Source organism: Condylura cristata, unplaced genomic scaffold, assembly GCF_000260355.1.
Source record: "Condylura cristata isolate star-nosed mole 26May11 unplaced genomic scaffold, ConCri1.0 scaffold00014, whole genome shotgun sequence".
In the NCBI taxonomy this organism is placed as follows: domain Eukaryota; kingdom Metazoa; phylum Chordata; class Mammalia; order Eulipotyphla; family Talpidae; genus Condylura; species Condylura cristata.
Window position 1 is genome coordinate 6,808,081 of NW_004567115.1, and position 22,508 is coordinate 6,830,588.

At 37.3% G+C, this 22,508-nt stretch overlaps 1 protein-coding gene across 2 annotated transcripts in view; it reads left to right on the top strand.

Annotated features, from left to right (window-relative positions):
* Nucleotides 1-2,938: 2,938 nt before the first annotated feature.
* The window catches only part of TFDP2 (transcription factor Dp-2 (E2F dimerization partner 2)), a 151,511-nt gene continuing 131,941 nt past the window's right edge, over nt 2,939-22,508 (top strand). For both annotated transcript variants that reach the window (XM_012724937.1, XM_004682141.2), the window contains exon 1: nt 2,939-3,207. The gene's annotated coding sequence lies outside the window, so the exon portion shown is untranslated. The remainder of the gene's footprint in view (nt 3,208-22,508) is intronic.

Here is a 22,508-nt window from a genome sequence, read left to right on the forward strand (position 1 = left end):
CTCGTCCACTCACTGAAAATGACCTGAGCTTCTCTTAAGCACTGAGGCCATAGTGATGAACAGGATAACTTGCCCCAAATCTCAAGCATCTTACTATCTAACAGGACAGAGATACTAGATGTGTAATTGCCAGTCTAATGAATATTAAAAACAAAGAATTGAAGGTGGGAAGTCAGGAAGCTATCCTGTAGAAGTATTTAAACTTCTATGAGAGGGCACATGTTGGTGAGGTATGGTGTATTGTAGGATGGTTCTAAGCACAAGGACTCTGGTCATAACTGGTAATTCCAATGGCTTACACTGTTCTTGGCGAACAGTAAGTGCTGAATCAATAAGTGTTCTGTCGTGTGTCTGACATCTACTCTGGCATTAGTAATGGTTGAAACTTTATTTGCCCATTCAAAGGAAATAAGATCCCTAAATGGGGAAATGAGAAGGAAGAGAGAAAGCTGACTGTTGTGCAAATTGCTAAATTGGAACTGTGAGTGGGAATGAAAAATTGATTTACATGAATTTTCCTTCCTGAAGCAACTTGACAATTTATTCTGTTCTAGAGAATTTTCAATTTTTGGCTTCAAAACCAAGTTGTTCCTTACTCTGAATTTCTTGGCCTGCTGTGAAACCAGCATTTAGTATCTTACAAAGCATACACTGATTAGGTCATGGAAATTCACAGCTAGATCAAACCAGTATATGGAAAATTTGAAATTTTCACCGCCCATTTTACTTATGATGTTGGAAAGTGTTAGACAACACTGAGTTTTAAATAGTGTTTTCAGAAGCAATTTGATCATATCATAATTGCCATCATTTATTGAGCACTAAGTATATGCCTTACACAGCAGAATCCTAGTTTTAACTTTACATAAGAACTGTATGAAATTGCCAGATGTTAGCAATTACATATGGTTCAATTTAATATTTTCCAACTCTTATCTTTGAAACTTATTAAAGAGGTTAGAGAATCCCAATTGTCATAGCCGCACTCCAAAATTTAGCACTGAGTTTTCTTTTAAAAGATCTCCTGAGCTTCCATATGACCCAGCAATCCCACTCCTAGGTATCTACCCAAAAGACACAAAAACACTGATTCAAAAAGACACCTGCACCCCTATGTTTATTGCTGCTTTACTTAAGATAGGAAAAGACATGGAAACAACCCAAATGACCAAAAGTAGATGACTGGATTAAAAAGATGTGGTACATATAAACAGTGGAATATTACTCAGCAACCAAAAAGGTAAACACATGCCTTTTGCAGCAACATGGATGGAGCTGGAAGGGATCATGCTTAGTGAAATAAGCCATAAAGAAAAGGAAAAACACTGGATGGTTTCACTCATAGCAGTAGTATAAAGGACCAGACAAGAAAATAATAATAATAGTGAGCAACTACATACCAAAGGCATTCTATGGGAGTGGAATGGAGAATGGGATCAAAAATGGTGAGGGGGGGGAGAGGGAGTACCTGGACTATGATGATAGTACATGGGTGATTTGTGATTTGGTGATGGGAAGCCCACGGGGATTACAACTGTGATGGAAAAAGGCACAAAATGATGGAAAAATAAACTATTATATTAAAAAAAAAAAAAAGCTCGTGAGAAAGTTGCAGCTCCTCACTGACATCCATCTCTCTTAGTCTCACTAGCCTAAGCCCTCGTGCATCTACTTCCATTGAGGTGGTGTACACATTGTATCATGATTTACGATCTATTTCCCTTGCTAAACAGACTTCCCTGAAGGTTAGTTTTGTCTGTTCCTCTCATTTCTGTATTTTCGGTGACTGAAATGTTTGACAAATATTTGTTAAATTGAATTGACAACAATTTCTGCAGAAGCTAAAGTTTATTGATTTCTTACTGGTGATTTGTAATTACTACATAGGGCCTTTTGCCTTTTTGAAATTGTTTGAGGAGCACTGCAGCTAGCATTCTTGAACTAGGACTTTACCTGCAATCATACACAAATTTTCTCTCCATCCCACCCCCGCAAGAAGTCCAAAGATGCTCTCTTATTTCCTCACGTCTTTCATGTATTTATTTAAACTGATTCTTTTCTGCCTCCTCCCTTGAGCCCCCTGTTTAAAACCGAAGTCATTCAAAAGTTTCTCTGCTTCATTTTTTCGCATGTTACTAGTTTATATATATTTTGTGTGTGTGTATTATTTTCCCCACTCACCAGAATGTAAGCTCACAGGTGATTTCCACGTAGGCACAGAAGTTTCTTAAGATGTTTCAATATTGAACTAAATGGATAGATAATTGGGGGTGTGCCGCAATTTTGTCTTCGGCTTCTTGCTTAGGTATTGAAGAACCCACATCCCTAGTGGTCTGTAATGTTTGAATATAGGGGTCCTACACGTGGCCTCACCAATAACCCCCTTACCCCTTCTCTTTGTTCCACCTGGCAGCTCATCAAAAGCCAGGTTATAGCCAAGGTATAATAACCACCCCCGTTTTTCCCTAGAGGTTTTCCTGCTTCACCTCTGGAGCTTGGGGGTAGATGGAAAAGTCAAGCTTTCCACCCAAAATCGGGGGAAGGGTAGAGGGTAGGGTGTGTCTGTATAATTTTAGGCCTCAACCCTGCAGCCCGCCCTGGAGGTGGCTGGGGAATCGGTGGCACCACCACGGTGGGGACCCACTGGACGTAACTGGGGGACGTAACTGCGCGCTGGAGCTGAGTGCGCTAGCTCCCACCCCTTCACTCACCGCCCCCTCCCCTCTTTGGGCAGTCTGGGGGCGGGGTTTGTTTACTCCTTGCACGCACCGCCATCTCGGCCAATCCGCGAGGAGTGGAGCTTCACGTCATTCATCCCGAGAGCCAATCGGCGCTCCCGGTGCTGCTCCGCCGCCAAAGCTCGCGCGGGGGAAGCGGGGCAGTGGATGGGCAGGGTGAGGGCGGACGAAGCGCCTGCGATCTGGGCTGCAGACGCCGCGTTGCCCAGCATGCTGGGCGCGCCCTGACCCGTCTTTTGGGAGCAGGCTCGTGGTGCGCGCACGACTGGCCTCCTGGGTCCCGAAACTCCGGGGCCAACACTGGGCCAGGCCGCGGTCGCCACCTTCCTCCTCCCCTGCCTCTGAGTGAGTCCACCCGGCTTGGGCCGGGGCTGAGCGCGCCTGTACTGGACCAGCTGCTCCGGAATACGCGCTTTAGGATCGAAAGGACACCCCTGCGCGCCGCCTTCTCCTCTGCAGCCGAGAGGCGGTAAGGTCTGGGTGAGGGCGCGGGCGAGGGCGCGGGCCGCGTGCAGAGGGCCTCGAGCCCCGGCCCGCCTTGATCTTGGGCAGGTTTCCCTCCCGGCGCCTCGCGGGGGCCCCCTTGTCACTCTGGTTTCCATGTTTATTCCCACGCGTTCTCCGGCGCTTGGCGGAGTAACTCGTGAGTGTCTGCAGGAGAACGGCAACCGGCGAGGGTCCCCCAAAACAGACGCACTCAACAAGTTAGGGGAGGCAGCACCCGGAATCACGCCTCGTGGAAGAGAGGAAGGACTGCTGGCTACTTTCTCTGCCTTTTCAGGGGAGCATGGTTTTTTTATATTTCCTGCTTTCGTGGCCGGCAGGCTTTCATCTGTCTCTACGGAGTGTTTTTTCAGGGTTTGAAAGCTTTGAGCTCTTGCAAGAACCTCAAATCCTTCATAAGGGAACTTTCCCCTGAAGTCAGGGATCTCTTCTGAGGTCCAGACTTCTTTGAGAAATTCCAGAAAGCCGGAGTCCTCTCCACGCAAAGTACATAAGTTTTTCTAGGATCTCGCCGAGCGACAGTGAAACCAAGTGGATGCATGTGCTCAGCTCCGGTATCAGTTTGTGTTACCTTGCATCGTGGGGTCTCCGTTTCTCAGTTGCAAAATGCTGTTTGTGTGGTTGCGAATAGTAAATGTGCTAATCCATGGAACCTTTGGAACAAAGCTCACCAAATGTTAAATGCCCAGCGTGAGTTAGTTATTTTTATTTTTGACGATCAGAAATGATGGTTCCGAAGAGTTCCAGTATTGTTGCTTTTACTGTGATGCAATTAACAAACCCATCTCTATACATAGTCACTGCTGAAGCGTCTTTGGAAGCCTTGCTTCTCTCTTTTCTCAATCAGTCGGATAGGGGTCAGGCTCCCTGTCACACTTTACTTGCTCTATTATGGTAGGTCAGTTGCTCATTCTCTCCCTTCCTCTTTCTCCCTCAAATCTTTGTTTCGTGTTTTACCCTGTGATTTTTATACCTTGATTTTTTTTTTTCCTGACCAATGGTCCCTTAAAGACTTGAAATCTGAAGTTACTCTTCTGTCCTCTATACAATGTAGTAATCACCCTGTATCTCGCCAAGATTAAAAATAAAATAATTTAGGTCTGATATTACATTGTTTTATTTTCTATTTTATTGGCTAGTCTAAAGCTTTATCGCTGTCATATCACTATAATACATTTTTAGTGGCAATGCCCATTCTGAAGTAGCCCAAGGAGAAAAGTCAAATGCATAGACCCTACATTCTCTCACACTTGTATACTGGCTCTGCCTGTGTTTGTTATTTTATTAGAACATCTTGTGCCTGGAACTGGAGTATAGTCTAAAGGCAGACATGGTGTCTGTGGCTTGTCCTTGCAATCCAGTTGCAGTTTCAGCAATGTCCCATTTAATTTGTTAACAAAGGCCCAAGACTTATTAAATTCCTACTTTTTAGTTTCTTTTATTTCTAGTTGCTGTCTTAAGAGAAAAAATAGAATTTTTCAAACATGTAATGCTTCATATTACCATCTTGTGATCATGTAACTTTCTCCCCAACTCATGTAAGTGTGTAATCCAGCTGGCACGTTCAAGTTTGTCCCTTGCAGCCAAAATTCTTAACTGTCTGAGCTATGTTCTCTTAATACATTTTGAAATTGGATGTACAGATGTGTTTAAAATTAATGTGAAAAGCCTTGTTTGTGTGTGAAAATTGTACACTAATACACAACTAAGGAATTCAGATTGCTTTGTATAATTAGGAATTGGAGTGTGAATACACAGTCCCTTTTTTTTTTTATCATATTATGGAAAGATTAGCTTTGTTTTGTTTTTCATATGAGCCCAATTCATTTATTGAAATAATTGCATATGTACATAAATGTATTAGTTGTTTATACTTGCATAACACTTCATCTGTCTAAAACCTTTTTAGATTTGTGACACTTTTAGAGCATGATGAGGGACTAGATTAAACCAAAGATTAATTTTATGTCAAAGGTAGGAAATTAAAATTCAAATAGTCTGACTTTTTTTTTTTAAGATTTATTTATTTATTCATACAGAACTGGGGTACAAGCCAGAGGTGCAGGGGTGGTGAGAGGCTTCACCAAAGACAGACTGGGGAGCAGAACAGGCAGATCTACAAAGTACACTGCTGAGGGGAGCAGCGGGTTGGGATGGAGAGGTCTGCCGCGCCACGTGGATCACCTCCCAACCGGGATCGAACTGGCACTGAAGCAGCTGTGGCTAGCAGTGCTGCCTCCTATCCCAACGCACCACGAGGGAGGGCCCTATTCTGATTTCTAATCCATTGTTTCTTGGGCCTCATCTTAACCAGGAACAAAGGATGGAAAGGGAAGGTTTACGGTGAAGTTTAAAAGCAAAGGGGAGAAATTTCTAAATATAAGATACTGAGTAGTATAAACTAGCATCTTATAATCTTTAAACTTAAGTGTGTTTCTTTTAAAGGTTAAACAGGGAAAGAAGGAAAATAAAGATTAAATAATAAACTATACTGTCTGTGAACTAGTTCTTAGTTTATTTACGTTATCATTTGGCTTTCTTGACTACTTTTTTTTAATGACCTTGTCATCACATCTTAAGCTTTTATAGCAGTAGGTATCAGAGAAAATTAGAAAGCATAGAGCTAAGAGGTGTTTTCTTTTTTAGATTAGAATTTTAAGTTGTAATAATTATTAAATATACTCATCTTCATAATTGAATTTTTTTCCATTTTAATCTGAGATTCATAATCCTAGGGGGTGAGTAAAACAGATTTAAAAGTAGGTTTGTGAAATGTTGGAAACCTGCAAATTCTATCCATTATTTTTCTGGAGAGAAGACTCAGCTTCTGAGATAATGGTATTTGGACAATTCAAATTTTTATGAAATTATCATTTTCTACTGAACTAGAAGTTGTTTTCACTAAATCTAGTTCTGTCTCTTCTAAATGTACATTTTGCAAAGATTTGAAGATAGCCCACTCATTTTTTATAGGCAAAATAGTCTCAGACTTTAACCTCTTCAAATGACTTTGTTGTTTTCATTTGAGCCTCTCCTCACAATATTGAAGATTTTTGTGGGGATTTGTTTCAGTTTGTTCATATTCTTAAAACTGAGGCCAAAGTTAGATATTAACCAGTAGAAAAGGCCATATGTTATCATAACCTCTCTGATTAAAAAATACATACTTTACTATTAAGAGTAAAGTATGATAACCACTTTGTGCTATTCATACTAACATACTGAGTAAGAAGAGAGTCTGGGGCTGAACCAGCCTGGGTTTGGGTTCTGGCTGCGCAATTTACTAGCTCTAAGCCCCTGTGAGTGAATTTTGTAAACATTTTTGTGCCTCAGTTTTCTTATCTGTGGCATAAGGTTTATAATAATATCTACCTCATAGTGTTGATAAAGGGATTACATGAATGCCTATATGTGAAGCCCTTAGAAAGGTCCCTAGCAGTTAAACTGCCATGTACATATTCTCCATTATAGTGATTTTGCAATCAGTTACAATTCTTGAACTGTCTTGTCCAGGCTTTCCCAATTCTTTGTTAAATTATCTTCTCCTAGCTCCTTAATAGACTGTTTTTTGATAGGCTTTTCTATATTAAATTTTATCTTGCAGATTGTTGACTTTTTTTAAAAAAAAAATCCTGATTTGGCTATCTAGTAACTAGGCTTACTTGTGTATAAATTTGATAAGTTGTAAGTTTGTTAGTATTGACATCATCTTCATGCAAATTGTTTATAACAATGTAGACAATTTAGGAATAAGAGCAGAGCTGCTAGAGACCTCTCTTAGGTTGAGTACAAAAAAACCCAGCTCATTAATTCTTTGGTTCATGTTGTTCAGTCAGTTAGAAATCCAACTAATGCATCTCATTATCTACCTCAAGTGTTCCAAGTTTTCAAAGGCAATACATAAAAGAAAACCCCAAATAATTCATATACTTTTTCTAGTAACCCAGTCAGTGCAATAACTAGCAGAAGAACATTAAATTGGCATTACCTGTCCTTATTGGAGCTTTACTAGTTTCCAGAGCCGTATGTTGAATATTACTTTTTCTGTATTCACAAACTTCTCACAGTGATTCTAGAATCATGTGTAGAATACATTCAATTTTCAGTGATCAATAGTTGGCAAAATCCTGTTTCCTTTTTTTTTGAACAATAGTACTACATTTTTCTGTCTTTAGTCTCTGGCATCCTCTCTGGCTCTCCAAAGTTTCTGAACAATTGCCAACAACTGCTTGGAAATTTTACCTTATTGAAAGTTTACTTAGAGCAATTAGGAACTCTCTTTAATCTTTTTCATCCATATTGAACTTTGGTTTCCATTAATATGCTAATTAAATTATTAAGTGTCCCTTTGAACAGGATACCAATGTTTACTTTACCCCAGCCAATCTGAAGTTTTCCTGAACAGGCAACTATAATAAGAAAATATCCACATCCATTTTTTTTCATTCCTGTTATTGCCTCAGTTTGGGCCTTTGCTCTTTTGGCCTATAACAATAGCTTCCTGGTGACCTTCTTTATTCTGACCCTTTCCTGTGTCCATTCTTTACCTAAACATTGCAGGCAGAGTCATCTTTGTTTTTAAAATGCATCTATCTCCGAGGTGTTTTCTTCCCCATTGAAGTAATCTGTAATCATTTAGTTTTTGTTTTTGTTTTTGTTTTTTTAAGATTTAAGAACTGGGGTACAGGTCAAAGGTGCAGGGGTGGTGAGAGGATTCACCAGAGACAGAATGGGAACAGGACAGACAGATTGACAAAGTACATTGCTTATGGGAGCGAGAACAGAGAGGTCTGTTGTACCGTGTGGGTCAGCTCTGCGGCTGGGGATCGAACTCTCACTGACATGGCTGTAGCTCACTTGCAGTGCTGCATCCTAATGTTACCATTGCACCACCAGGGAAGGCCAGTTATCTAGTTTTTTACTTTTGAATACTTTCCAACTTTGCTATTCTGCTTTCTGTTTACTATTGTTTTAATTTAGCCTTTTTGAAAAAATTCTTCTATATTCTTAGAAGTGATATGAACCATCAATAGCAATGGGGAGATGGTGACTCCCCACCAGATGCTGGTCTTTGTCACTCAGCAGGCAGATCTGGAGTGTTTACTGGACACTGTGTGAGGTACTGAATTGACAAAGAGATATGATAGAACCTTAGCTCTTAAAAATTCTAAGTGCAGAGAAACAGAATAAGAGAGAAGCCACAGCTTTTTTTATATGTAAACTAAGTTTATTTAACACATTACATTTTATTTTAAAGAGTCAATTATGTTGTTATCAAATGACTGTTCAAGTGACCAAGTCAGTTCTATTTAACGCTTGTTATAAAATACCAAACCTGTAAATTTTGAAAAACAGTATGTATTTCAAAATTGCCAAAGTAAAATGTTTGCTCAGAATTCGAAACACAGACTTCTCTTCTACAATGAATCTGAGAGTGGACAATTAAAAAAGGTTAGATAATAAATTTTTCATTCATAATGTCCTTGAAATTGTGGTGGTAATATAAAACTACGCATAAAAGATTAATTAAATACTATTTTTAAAAAAAGAGTGAGAACCCCAATGATAAATGAGCACTATTAATAACATATAACTAAATCAGTCAATGAAATGATTTCTAGATTAATAAGCATTTGGAAACACTTATCACCTGCTGCACCTCTGGCCTGTAACCCGGATCTTGCATGTAAGCATAAATAAAAACTTAAGGAAAAAAAAAGAACCTTGGTGTTTCCATGGAGATCTCAAACTAAGGGGGTGGCCACTGAGAGAGAGGAAACGGAGGAAACACAGGGAAGCATGTCTGGGCTGAGGGTTGGCTGCTCAAGCCACTGGTGCTACCAACATTGTGTCTGAAAAGGATTTGAATACTTGCTGATGTTAACATTCTGTCTATATTTTATCATTACTTTATACCATCTGAGACATTATACTATATCATGCTTGCTATAAAATGATTAAACAATTTTTTAGTTCATTTAAATTTTTTTGTTTTAATAATACATATATATAGATATATGTATATATATAACATCATTGTTCATTTTTCTACAATGTTTGCATAGTATTTCCAATACCATTCACCCATGCACCATCACTATAGTCTCCAGTGCTTTTTTCCTGCCCTTGTTTTGATCCCTTTCCTTTCCATTTCCCTGCAGAATATCTCTGATTCATAGTTTTCTCTTGTTTTGTTGTGTTTTTATTGTTATTGCTATTTTCCCTTTGATCCCTTATAGGGTTCTCCTATACCTTTTCTTTAAGTAGAGAAATCAATGATATTTTTCTTTTTCCTTCTGACTTATTTCACTGAGCATAATACCTTCTAGCTCTATTCATGTTGCTGCAAAAGGCACTAGTTATTTTGATTGTTGAATGGTATTCCATTGTGTATATGTACCACATCTTCTTGATTCATTTACCTATTTTTGGAGCATTAAGGTTGTTTCCACATCTTACCTATTGTAAACAATGCTGCAATTAACATAGAAGTGCAGGTTTCCTGTCTAATAATTGTTTTTGTGTCCTTTGGTTAGATCGCTAGGAGCAGAATTGCTGAGTCATATGGTAGCTACAGTTTAGTAGTCTGAGACCTCCATAGTGGTTGGACCAGTTGGCATTCCCACCAACAGTGTAGGAGAGTTTCTTTTTCACTGTGTCCTCGCCAGCATTTGTTGTTGCTAGTTCTTTTTAATATATGTCATTCTCAGTGTTGTGAGGTGATATTTCATTGTCGTTTTAATTGCAATTCTCTGATTGTGAGGGATATTGAACATTTTTTTCAAATACCTGTTGACCAAATGCAAAGAAGTATTTGCATTTCCTCTTTGGTAAAATGTCTTTTAAGTTCTTCTGCCCAGTTTTTGACTGGGTTAAACATAGATCTTTAAAGAAAATAATTTGTAGAAGATTAACAGTAGTAATCAGAAAATTATTTTAGCTTGTTTCTAAGAGTATTTAACTACTTTTGATCTTGAAGTGTTTATTTGAAAAACAAATAGGTAGTTGAGAAAAAATGGTGAATAAAGGCAGCTTAAATTTTTATCTGACAAAACCCAACATGAATTATATGAGAAAAGAATCATGAGCCTTTTCGGTCCCTTGAAATCTTTGTGCTCTAGAAAAATTTTACCTTGATAGTATGTCAGAGAACTAAGAAAACTTAGTATGCTTATCAGTATTGCAAAAATGAATAGGGAAAAAGCAGACAGAATCGTCTGACTTCAAAGAAGGTAGGGAAATGCTAATAACTTAAGGGTTGTTTTTTTCCCCTAATGCAACATTTAATAATCTCAGCAATAACTGGAGTCAGCGTAACTGTTTCAGACTTCAAATATAAGAAGTTCATGGTTTGGGTAGAGGCATTTGACTTTTTCTGGTTTCAATGTTTAAAGCTGTGACTCACCAAAACAACTGAATGAACAGGATTACTTTGGAAACAAGTAGTGTCAAAGTATGGTCACGGAAGTTAGTTCAGCATTATCAATAAGTTTTTTTAATCCTTGAGGTCCTATAGCAAAGTTTTAACTAAGTAATACTGGTATTTACTTAGGTTTAAGTACATGTTGAATTCTTTTCTAATTCACATCAGAACAATTTCTTATCTTTTTTTTTTAATTACAAAAGTTTATTTTTACATCATTTTGTACATTTTTTTTTTCCATCTCAATTGTAATACCTGTGGGTTTCCCATCACCAAGTCACCCCTGTGCCACCATCACCATAATCCCGTGCATTAACCCCCCCCCTCATTTTTTGATCCCATTCCCCACTCCACCCCCGCAAAATGTCTCTGGTATATGGTTGTTCACTATTTTTGTTATTTTCTCACCTGGTCCATTATACTCCTGCTATGAGTGAAACCATCCAGTATTTTTCTTTCTCTTTCTGGCTTATCTCACTAAGCATGACCTTTTCCAGCTCCATCCAAGTTGCTGCAAGTTTTTTATCTTTTTTTAAGCTTTATTTATTTATGTATACAAGAACTGAGGTGTTAGCCAGATTTGTGGAGAGAGAGAGAGGCAATGTGTGGAGAGAAGCCATGTACTCTCAGAGACAGCGTGGGGAACAGACTCGGGTGGATGTACTGAAATACACTACTGAGAGGAGCAGCTGGTGGGACAGGAGAGGTCTGCTGCACCATGTGGGTCAGCTCCCTGGCCAGGGATTGAACTCATATTGTAATGGTTGATAATAGCTTGATAGTGCTGTCTTTAACCTCTGTGCCACAGGGAGGCCCAATTTTTTATTTATTAATAGTAATTTATTATAGTGACCTTAAGAAATTTCAGCATTTACTTAATTAGTAAACTATTAATTATATTGTACAAATTAGCTAATTTTTAAAAATTAATAATCAATAACATGATTGGCTCTTCCCAAATACAATTTATTTCTTTCTTTTTGCATGATTCAGTAATATTCTTGGAATAATCTGGATTATCAAATACTACAACTGAGAAAAATCTGTTTCAAGTTATTAGATTTCTAGGTTAGTTGAAATTGTATTTTGGAGAGAGTTTAAGACATATTCCCTCTCTTGATATAAGTAACAAAATAATAAATTCAGAAAACTGAACTTTTAAGAAAAAAAATGTGAAACTAATGCTAAGGGAAGGACTTTTTGGAAAGTGGCTACTGCATACAAAACCTTTCTTCACAATAACAGAAAAAAATTGAGGCACATGAATGATATAGTGGAATAGTTAAGGAATACAAGATATTTTATTAATACAGGCAGCTCATTGAAGAAAAATGAAATTCTGCCTACTAGACTATTCCTTACTAGCCTAGAAAATTTCAAGACTGCAGTGTGTTTTTTTAGGACAAAGTAAGAAAACAGAAGGTCCATAATCTAAGTGCTTTATATTCATTATAAAGTTATAAGAGTTTTTTAACTACTACCTACTGTGTGGTAAAGATCCATTTACTCCTCCCCCAAAAGCCTTTGAGATAGGCTGTCTTCTATTTTATAAATAAGGGCACAGGTTACTTTATTGGTGCCAGAAAGACCTCAGTGCAGAGCTGGGCCTCAGATAAGAATCTGAGGCCTGTGCCAGTCACTCTTGCCTTAGTAAAATTGTGTTGTAGCCCTTTAGCTTCATGCTAGAACCTAAAAATCTAACTCCGTAGTTAAGTCTTATTCTGGCATGTCTCTGTTTTCTCTAGTGTGATGTGAATTTGAATATATAAGCAAATGATTTGAAAATTAGTCATTGTTTTTGATTTATCTTCCTTTCACTAGTGTCACTCAATGTTTACTATAATTTTTAAAATAGACCATTTCTGTGTAATATATGTGGTCCTTATATTTAGTTGGTCTTCAGCTAATTGATCAAATCGTGATAATGAACTGTGTGATCTGTTATACAGACTGGATTACTGTGAACAGGAATAAACATACTTAGATAAGGTAGATGTAACTTGTAACATAAATATTTTTATTTCATTGTAAGACCTATATTATGTACTAATGTCCTATTGACTTGTACAAAAACTAAATATATATAGATTAAAGGCGACAAATGGGTGTAATGAAATGATGTGAAAACCATAAAATTATGATGAAAGAAGAGGAAAAGGGAAAAATGTTCCCAAAACTAAGATGAATAAAAATACAATAGGAAATAATAGTGGCAGTATTTATAATTAGCCAAAGCAGGAGCACTACTGTTAAGATGGAATAGTAAAATATTAAAAAAGGGGAATAGTGAAGATATTATTTTACTTAGTGCTTTTTACTTATTTTACTTAGCCATGGGTAACAATGCTGTTATCAACCAGGGGATGGATCTGTCTGGTAAATTGAATGCACTGAAAATAAGAGTATTTAAGATTAAGAATGATAATACATATCTTTCCATCAAAGTAGAAAATACAGCACAAAGGGATTTTATTTCTCACCTTTAACTCTAGGTATACAGTTGAATCTTGAATAATGCAGACCTCTAGGGGTGCAGATCCAGCCTCTGGGCTGTCAAACTGCTTTGAAAATAGCTTTCTGTTGAAAGCCTGACTGATAACATTAGCATTGATAAATGCATGTTTAATATGTTATTAGATACTGTATTGTTACAATAAACTAGAGAAAAGAAAATCATTATGAAGAGAAAATACATTTACAATATTGTTCTGCATTTATCTATACTGTAGTTTACAAGATGAATTCTTTCTGTTAGAACCAGCAACATTGCTATTGGCTTTTATGGGCATTACAGTTTAACATCAAGAAACAAGGAACGTCTCATAGAGATCATCTAATCTTACACTGTAAGGAACTGAAAAAAGAACAAACAAAATCAAACCCCTATAGGAGGAAGGAAATGATACTTTAGAGTGGAAATATATGAAATATCAGTATGTCATGACTTTTCCAACAACCCAATAGAAATCAAGAAGACTGTCCAAACGATAAATGAAACCAAAGCTGGTTCTTTGGGGGTAAAAAAAAGGCAAACCTTCAAGCTCACAAAAAAAAGAAGGTAACTCTAATGAATATATCAGAAATGAAAGAGATGTTACAGCATAGTCATGAAAAACTATTATGAATATCAATATGCCAATAAATTGGGTAACAGAAGAAATAGACAAATTTTCACAAGCATACAACCTTCTGAGACTAACTCAGGAAAAAGCAGAAAACCTGTACAGACCAGTTATATAACAAAGAGTTTGAAACAGCAGATGTGTCCTCAAAAGCAAATACCGAGCACCAGATGTTCTTACTCATTAGTTCAGCCATATCTTCAAAGATGAACTAATACCTATCCTTTGCAAACTCTTCCCAAAAATTGAGGAAGAGGGAATGCTTCCAAACACATTTATGAAGCCAACATTATTTTGATATGCCAGAGAAAAGTTGGCATGGCAGATCTCTTCTGACCTACCTGCTGCTCCCCTCAGCAGTGTGTTTCAGATTTGCCTGTTTTGCTCCCTGCTCTGTTTCTGGTGAACCCTCTCACCTCCCTACACCTCTGGCCTGTACCCCAGTTCTTGTATGCATAAATAAATAATCTTTTTAAGAAAGAAAGAAAGACAGGCCCCTCCCTGGTGGCACAGTGGGTTAGAGCACAGTACTGTAAGCTATCTGCAGCCATTTCAGTGCGAGTTCAAGCTCCAGCCTCTGAGGTGACCCACATGATGTGGCAGACCTCTCTTGATCTGCTTGCACTCCCCTCAGCAGTGTACTTCTTAGATCTGCTGTTCTGCTCCCCACTCTGTCTCTGGTGAATCCTCTCACTGCCCTTTTATCTCTGGCCTGTACCCCAGTTCTGTATGCATAAATAAATAAATCATTAAAAAAGAAAGAAAAACAGACAAAGGCACCATAAAAAAAAAAAAAAAGAAAACCAATATCCCTGATGAAAATAGATTCAGAAATCCTCAACAAAATCTTAGCAAACCAAATTCACAGTGCATTAGAAGGGTTGTACATCATAACCACATAGGATTTATTCTAGTGACACAAAGATAGTTGAACAAATGCGAGTCAACTAGAGTAATTCACCACATCAATGAAATGAAAGCTAAAAACCATATGATGTCAATAGATGCAGAAAGGGTATTTGATAACATTTGGTATCAACTTATGATTAAAAACTCCAACAAACGGGGTAGAAGGAACATACTTCAGTATAATAAAGGTCTTATGTGGCAGATCCACAGTAACATCAGATGGTGAGAAACTGAAAGTTTTTCTCTAAGATCAGGTATAAGACAAGGATGCTGCACCTCCCTGGTGGTTAAAGTCTTAGTTCTGTCAGGCTATCCAGCCACTGCAGCATGAGTTCAATCCTCACTTAGGGGGTTACCTCACATCTGGCACAGCAGACCTCTCCTGTCTTACATGCTGCTCCCCTCAGCGGTGTATTTCAGTGGAGCTGCCTGTTTTGCTCCCCACTTAGTCTCTGGTGAATCCTCTCACCCCACATGCCTTTGGGTTCATCCCAGTTTTTGTATGCATAAATAAATTTTTAAAAGGATGCCTACTTTCACCACTACTATACAACATAGTACTGGAAGAACTAGCTAGTGCAAATTAGGCAAGAGAAAAATATCAAAGGAATCTAAATTGGGGAAGAAATAAAACTATCACTCTTTGTGTGTGACATGATATGCATAGAAAACACTAAAGACGCCACTAAAATAGAGTTAGAAACAATGAATCAGGGCACCCCTGGTGGCACAGGAGTAAGTTCTCAGTGCTATCACCACTATGGCCTGGGTTCAGTCCTCAGTCAGGGAGCTAACTCACATTGTGGAGAAGGCCTTTCCTGTCTCGCCTGCTTATTGTATTTCAGTAAATCTGCTAGTTCTGCTCTCCACTCGGTCTCTATTGAATTCTTTGTCTATCACCCCAGTTCTTTTATGAAAAACAAAAGCAGTGAATCATTGTAGTAAAGTGGTAGGTTACCAAATCATTCCATAACAATCACTTACATTCCTATATGCAAACAATGAATTAGATGAGAATGAAATTAAGAAAACAGTTTTTTTTACTATGACATCAAAAAGTATACTTCAGAATAAACTTATAAAGGAAGTGAAAGACTTTTATGCTGAAAATTATAAGACATTATCAGAACAAATAGAAGAAGACAACAAAGAAATGGAAAGATATCCCCTCAAGGATCGGAAGAATTAACACTGTTAAAATAGCAATTTACCCAAACCAATACATAGACAGATGCAATGCAATTCATATCTAACTTTCAATTTTATTCTTCAATGAAATAGAAGAAACATTACTGAAATTTACATAGAAACACAAAAATCCCTAAATAGAAATAACAAACCTGACAAAAAGGAGGAAGAATGGTGGTATTAAACTCCCAGACTTCAAACTATTCTACAAAGCTACAGAAATCAAAACAGTATTATATTGGAATAAAAACAGACCAATGGAATAGAACTGAAAATCCAGAAATAGACCTATAGATGATTACAACAAAAGAATCAAGATATACAGTGGAGAAAAGAAAATCTCTTTAGCAAATGGTGTTGGGAATTGTGGACAGCCTCATGCAAAAGAATGAAACAGGCCACTGTCTCATACTATATACAGAAATTAACTTGACTTGAAACCACAAAATGCATAGAAGTCATAAGCAAAACATGACATTGGCTACAGGGATGTGCTTGGTAATTTAACTTCTATGGCAAGGGAAACAAAAGGAAAAATAAACAAATGGGACATTATCAAATCAAAGCTTTCACATTATCAAATCAAAGTGAAAGTATCATTAAAACAAAAAGACACCCTACAGAATGGAAGAAAGTATTTACACATCATATAATTTTCAAGGGGCTAATATATCTAAGATGTGCAAAGAACACATCAACTCAACAAAAAGAAAATAAAGAAACCAATCAAAAAAGTCACTAAGTAAATTCTTCACCAATGAAGACATACAGATTACTAACAACCACATGCTAAAAATCACCAGTTATTGTCAAGGAAATGCAAATTGAAATCACAGTGAGATACACTTTCACACCTGTGAGAATGGCCCATTTAAAAAATACTAGAAAGAAGTATTGACAAATATGTGGAGAAAAGGAACCTCAGAAACTGTTGAGAATGTAGACCAATCAGCCCCTATAGAAGAGAGTGTGAAGTTTCTCAAAATACTAAAATAGATCTTTCATTTGAGTCAGCAATTCCATTTCTAGGTATCAACTCAAAGGATTGATTAGAAGGGATGTATGCACTTCTGTATTCATTACAATACAGTTATAATGGCCGAATTGTGGACACAGCCTAAAGTGCCCAACAACATAAATGCTTTAGGAAATGCAGCCTGTCTACATAGTGGGATATTACTAACTGTAAAATTGAGGCTAACATAAGCGAAAGGAAGGTGAGCAAAATGGGGAAATAGTCCACAGGTAGAATATTGTGGAGGACTATGAGTGCCTTGGTGGCAGGTGTGAAGTGGTAATAACATACATTTTAAGATGTGTGTTCCTATAGCTCTGAGTCATGTACAGTGTTATATACCAAGCCTTATCTCAATTTAAAAAATACAATTTTAAAAATATTACCTTGTACATGTTACCAACACTAGACATTAAAAATGAAAAAGTGGGCCCGCCCTGGTGGTGCAGTGGGTGAAAGAAGTTAAAGTCACTTCCCTGTGAGTTCGGAGGACCTTGCCCCAGAGGTGATCCACATAGCGTGGCAGACCTCTCCTGACTGGCCTGCTTGCTGCTACCTTCAGCAGTATACTTCATGGAATCTGCCTGTTCTGCTCCCCACTCTGTCTCTGATGTATTCTCTCACCGCCCCTGCGCCTCTGGCCTGTACCCCAGTTCTGTATGCATAAATAAATAAATCTTTTTAAAAAATGAAAAAGTAATGTGAAAATGAAATCCATATTTATAGATATAGTGATTTATGCAGTTAATATTTATTTAAAAAATCCACAATTGGTAGGCCCAATGATTCAAGCCAGTGTTATTCAAGGGACAGCTGTATATAGAAGCATTCTACCAGAACATTGACCAGAAATCAGAGTGGCTTCCATTTTCTCTCTGTCTGTTTATTACATCTATCTTTCCAACTTACTTATTTCTATCTGCTTGCATAAAATTCACTCCAGTAATTCACCCTGGAAAGAAACAATTTGACTCAGCTTGGCCCGGTGTGAAAACAGAATCTACTCCATTTATTCGACTTACCAATTTATGCAAAACCTTTTTTGATTGTTTCTCATGTCTTAATTACTTCAAAGTAGAGTAACTAGTTCTTTTTAGTTTCCCATGACAATAACAATGAAGCTTTTTTTTTTTTCTGTGTGACTAGTTCTCTTGGTGAATTTTGTGCAGTAAATCTACATCTACCTTAAGTAAACAGTTGGTAAAAATTGTTATGCCCATCGTAATACCAGAGGCTCTCACATCTTACATTTCATAGTGCTTACTCTGTGTGAATCTTAACTGTGCTGGTTAGTTCCCTATTAGGATAGTCCCTGCCTCATCTATTCTTATTGGTTATATTGTAAAAACCCCACATTTCCTGAAAAAGAGTATAGGAGATCAGGCATTTATTTATTAGGAAATAAAGAAGGCCCGTTATGCTTACTGGTTTCCTCTTGCCCTGTGATCTCAATTTTGTCTTTTTAATTTCTCATATTACTATTTGGCTGTTATCAATTACAACATTTTTGAAAATATTTTTCTTACATTTAGTCCTGTTCTGCACAATCAAAACCATGTTAGAAATACTTTTTATTGAAAAAATGAGAGACCTTTAAAATTTCCCATACATTTTTACAAACTAAATCATATTTATTTTGACTGTTTTAATCTTTGTATGGGTGATTGAACTCATGCTGCAGTGACTGGAGTTTGCTTCATAGTGCTGAGATTTAACCCCTTGCACCAGGAGGGAGACCCCATTTAAACTATTTAAGGGAAAAGTAGTTCTCATACTCTTGTAATTTGTATATTCACTGTATCATTTCATTCCACCCAGCAACATGTATAACATAATAATAGCCAAAAAGTAAACAAAGCCATACGCTGGGATGTTGTTTAGCAATAAAAAGGGGGATGAAATACTAATATATGTTACTGCACAAATAAACCATGTATGATTCCATTTATATAAAATACTCAGAATAGACAAATTCATAGAAGCAGAAAGTAGATTAGTGGAACCCAGGGATTGAAGAGAGGAAGGCATAGGGAATGACTGCTAAAGGGTCTAGAATTTCTTTATGATGCAGTGTAAATGTTCTAGAATTAGGTAGTATGCACGATTGTGCATATAAATGAATATTCAAAGAAAACATGAAATTGCACTGTTTAAAGGGTAAATTTTATGGGCCTAGTGGTGCACCATGTTAAATTGCAGCACTATGAAGCTATTCACAGCCACTGCAGCACAGTTTCGATCCCCAGCCAGGGGTGGCCCACATGGCCCAACAGACCTTTCCTGACCCACCGGCAGCTCCTCTTAGCAGTGTATTTCAGTCAGTCCTCCTGTTCTACACCCCACTTTGTGTCTGGTGAGTCCTCTAACCCCCGCACCCCTGGCCTATACCCCAGTTCATGTATGCATAAATAAATAAATATTTTTTAAAAAATAGGGCTCTCCCTGGTGGTAAACTTTTGGATATGTGAGTTATTTCAAGAAGGCACTTCTGGAAATAAAACTATTTGAAGAAAATTTTCAGATACCTCTAAAAGACACTAAGGAAGTCTTGAGCAACGAAAAGCCATCATTTTGGGTAAGAAAACTCAGCATTTAAAGAAACAAATTTTCCATGTGTTAATTTAGAAATGCAGTGAATCCTGGTACAAATACCAACAAGTTATTTTATAGAGTTAGGCAAGTTGGATACTAGAATTGATAAAGAAAAACAAACATGCACCTGTAAGTAGGAGAGTACTGAAAAAAGAATAATTACAAAAGGAAAATACTCCTATAAGACATTAAAACATACTTTGAAGTTTGTATAATTAAAACATTGTATACAGATGCATGAATAGACCAGTAAGTCATGGAATGCAATTGACATTCCAGAATTAGACCCAAAAACTTGTGCAAATTTAAAATTTAATACATGACAAAAGATGGCATTAGCACCTTATTGGATAAAGATGATTTTTTTTTTCAGATGATTTATTTTTAGTTGGGGTAAAATACACTTAACAACATTTACTATCTTAACCATGTTTAGTGAACTACAGTGTCAAGAACATTTTCATAGTCACATAACCAGTCTCAGGAATTTTTCGTCTTGAAAATCTGAAACTCCATACCCATTAAACAATAACTCCCCATTATCCCTTATCCTCCTAGTCCCGGATGAACCCCATTCTGTACTAAGTAACCTCATAAAAGGAGACTGTTACAGTACTTGATTTTTTTTAAAAGGATTCATTTAATAATTAATTATGCATACACGAGCTGGAGTGTAGGCTGGAGGTGCAAGGCAGGAGGATGTGGGGGGTTAGAAGGGTGTGAGGATTCATTAGACAGAGTGGAGAGTAGAACCTCCAGATGCACAGAGCAGCCAGTAAGACAGCAAAGGTCTGTTACACCCTGTCTGTCACCTTCGTGGAGGGAGAATCCCGCTGCAGTGGCTCTGGATAGCTTCATAGTGCTGCATTTTTACCTGTTTCGCCACCAGGGGGCTCTTTAAGTGAGTATGTTGCTGACTAGTAGGAACTCTGTATATTTGGTTTGTTAATCCTTATCAGATATATGATTTGCAACATTTTCTCCCGTTTTACAGGTTTCCTTTTTCGGTCTGTGGGTAGTATCCTTTGAAGCACAAACTTTAAAAATTTTCATTATGGTCTGTGTATCTATTTTGTTGTTGCTTGTACCTTTGTTCATTCTCTGCAACCCTTAAGATTTCTTTATTTCAGTATTTTGCTGTGTCTGAGTAAGCTGTTTATGTTTTTATTTTTAACTGGAGGTCATTGTAATATATAATCTGAGGATTTTTAGATTCTTTATTCCTCCTGGAAGCAATGTAGAACTCTTTTTAGTCTTTTCTTTGCTGGTGCTTATCTTTTTCCTCCTTCCATGGCCATCTTTCACTGAAATATGTTAAAGGTTGAGGGAGCCTGTATGCTGACTCTCCCCTATATTGGTCTCTTGTCACTTCAAGGCCAATTGAAGGCCCAAAGTTTTGGTTATTCATGTTCACAAAGTCCTCTGTGGAAAGCTTGCTGGGTGTTTTAGAGACTATGCATTTTTATGTATCTTTTTTTTAAACAGTGAAGTGTTTGAGTTCAATAACCAGAAACAAAAATGTCATTTTTGGGGTGCAGTTTCTTTTTTCCCATTTGCTTAATTGGAATTACTTTTAGATAGGCACAAGGGGTGGTGGTGCTAAATTTCTCTCTAATATTTAGAAACTTTTTTTTTCTATTTAGAGGGATTTTTTTCCTACCCTGACTTTCTCTGTCTCCTTTCTTTTATTTTGTTTTTCTTTGCTTTTTATTTACTAATTTCTTTTTTTACCATTTCTTCAGAGAGCCTTTCCTCAGTTGTTCAGTAAACTTTGACCATTTGTTCAGATTACAGAATAAAATAGTAAAACAGCTGACTGAATTGTTCATGAGGAGTTTTTTAACTGCAAGTCTTAACAAATGGGGTGATTCAGTGACTTTGGTCTTTTCTCTTTGTGTCAGAGACCACAGAGAAAACTCTTGAGTATTCTGCTTGTCTGACTTGTGTTCTAGAAGCTGATTTGGGAAGAGAGTTAGGATCCATTATTCAGATTGTTGAATCTCCTTGTAGTAGAAATTATACACAACTTCAGGATGTAGCTCATTTCTCCATCCTGTCTGGTTTAGTGTCTTAAGAAAGTAACCATTTGTCTCTTGCTGGGTGCAGGAGAGGCAATTTCTTTGGCTATGTGGTAAGACTTCTGGGTGAAGCAGTTCCTTATTCAGTCTTTGCACCAGTATTGTTTTGAGCCCCAACCACTCTTCTACCCTCAGATGTCTCCAGTTCTTAAGCCTTTTTGTTGTGCTTGCTTGCTTGTTCGTGCATATGCTGGGTTTGCTGTTTTACCACAGTTACTGTTCAGCAGTCCTCTATCTAACATCAAAAAAGTTTGTATCTCTTACCAACTTTTGCCTCTCTTTATGGTGTGTGTGTGTGTGTGTGTGTATAATTTATTAGCTATTGTTATTTCTATGATACTATATATTTAATAATATTTTAATATTACATATAATAAATTATGTATAATTTATTAGTTCTGTGTCATTTTAGTTTTATTTAAGAAGACTGCATATAAACGTGTGTGTTCTAGTGAACAATAAAGAACTTTATAATACGCTGTAATTTTTATAGTCACTTAAAAATAGTATTGCTATAAATTCGGGAATTTCTTCTACCTTTCTTTTCCATTAGTGGTTATTTCAGTTTCCTGTCACAAGTAGAAGGATAAGTACAGATAGGAGAGAAAGCAGAAGGGCACCGAGAGAAAGACTTAGAGAAGAGAGAGGCAAGGCTTGCAGATGCAGGGAGCAGCGAGACGTCCACGAAGTAACATCGCCATCTTCTGGCGTTTTAACCACTGTTTCGATGGTTAGGTCTGGGAATCCATATGCAGCTCAGGTTGCTTTGTGTGTCAGATATACAGAGTGAATTTAGTCTTTAGTTGTTCTTTATTCTATGATAGAAGACTTTTCTCAACACAAGGTCTGACTACGAGGTAGTAACTATGTCTTTTTCAAGTTCCACTAGGTGGATTCTATGTAAAATATTACAAAAACATATCCTATCTCTCTTACAGT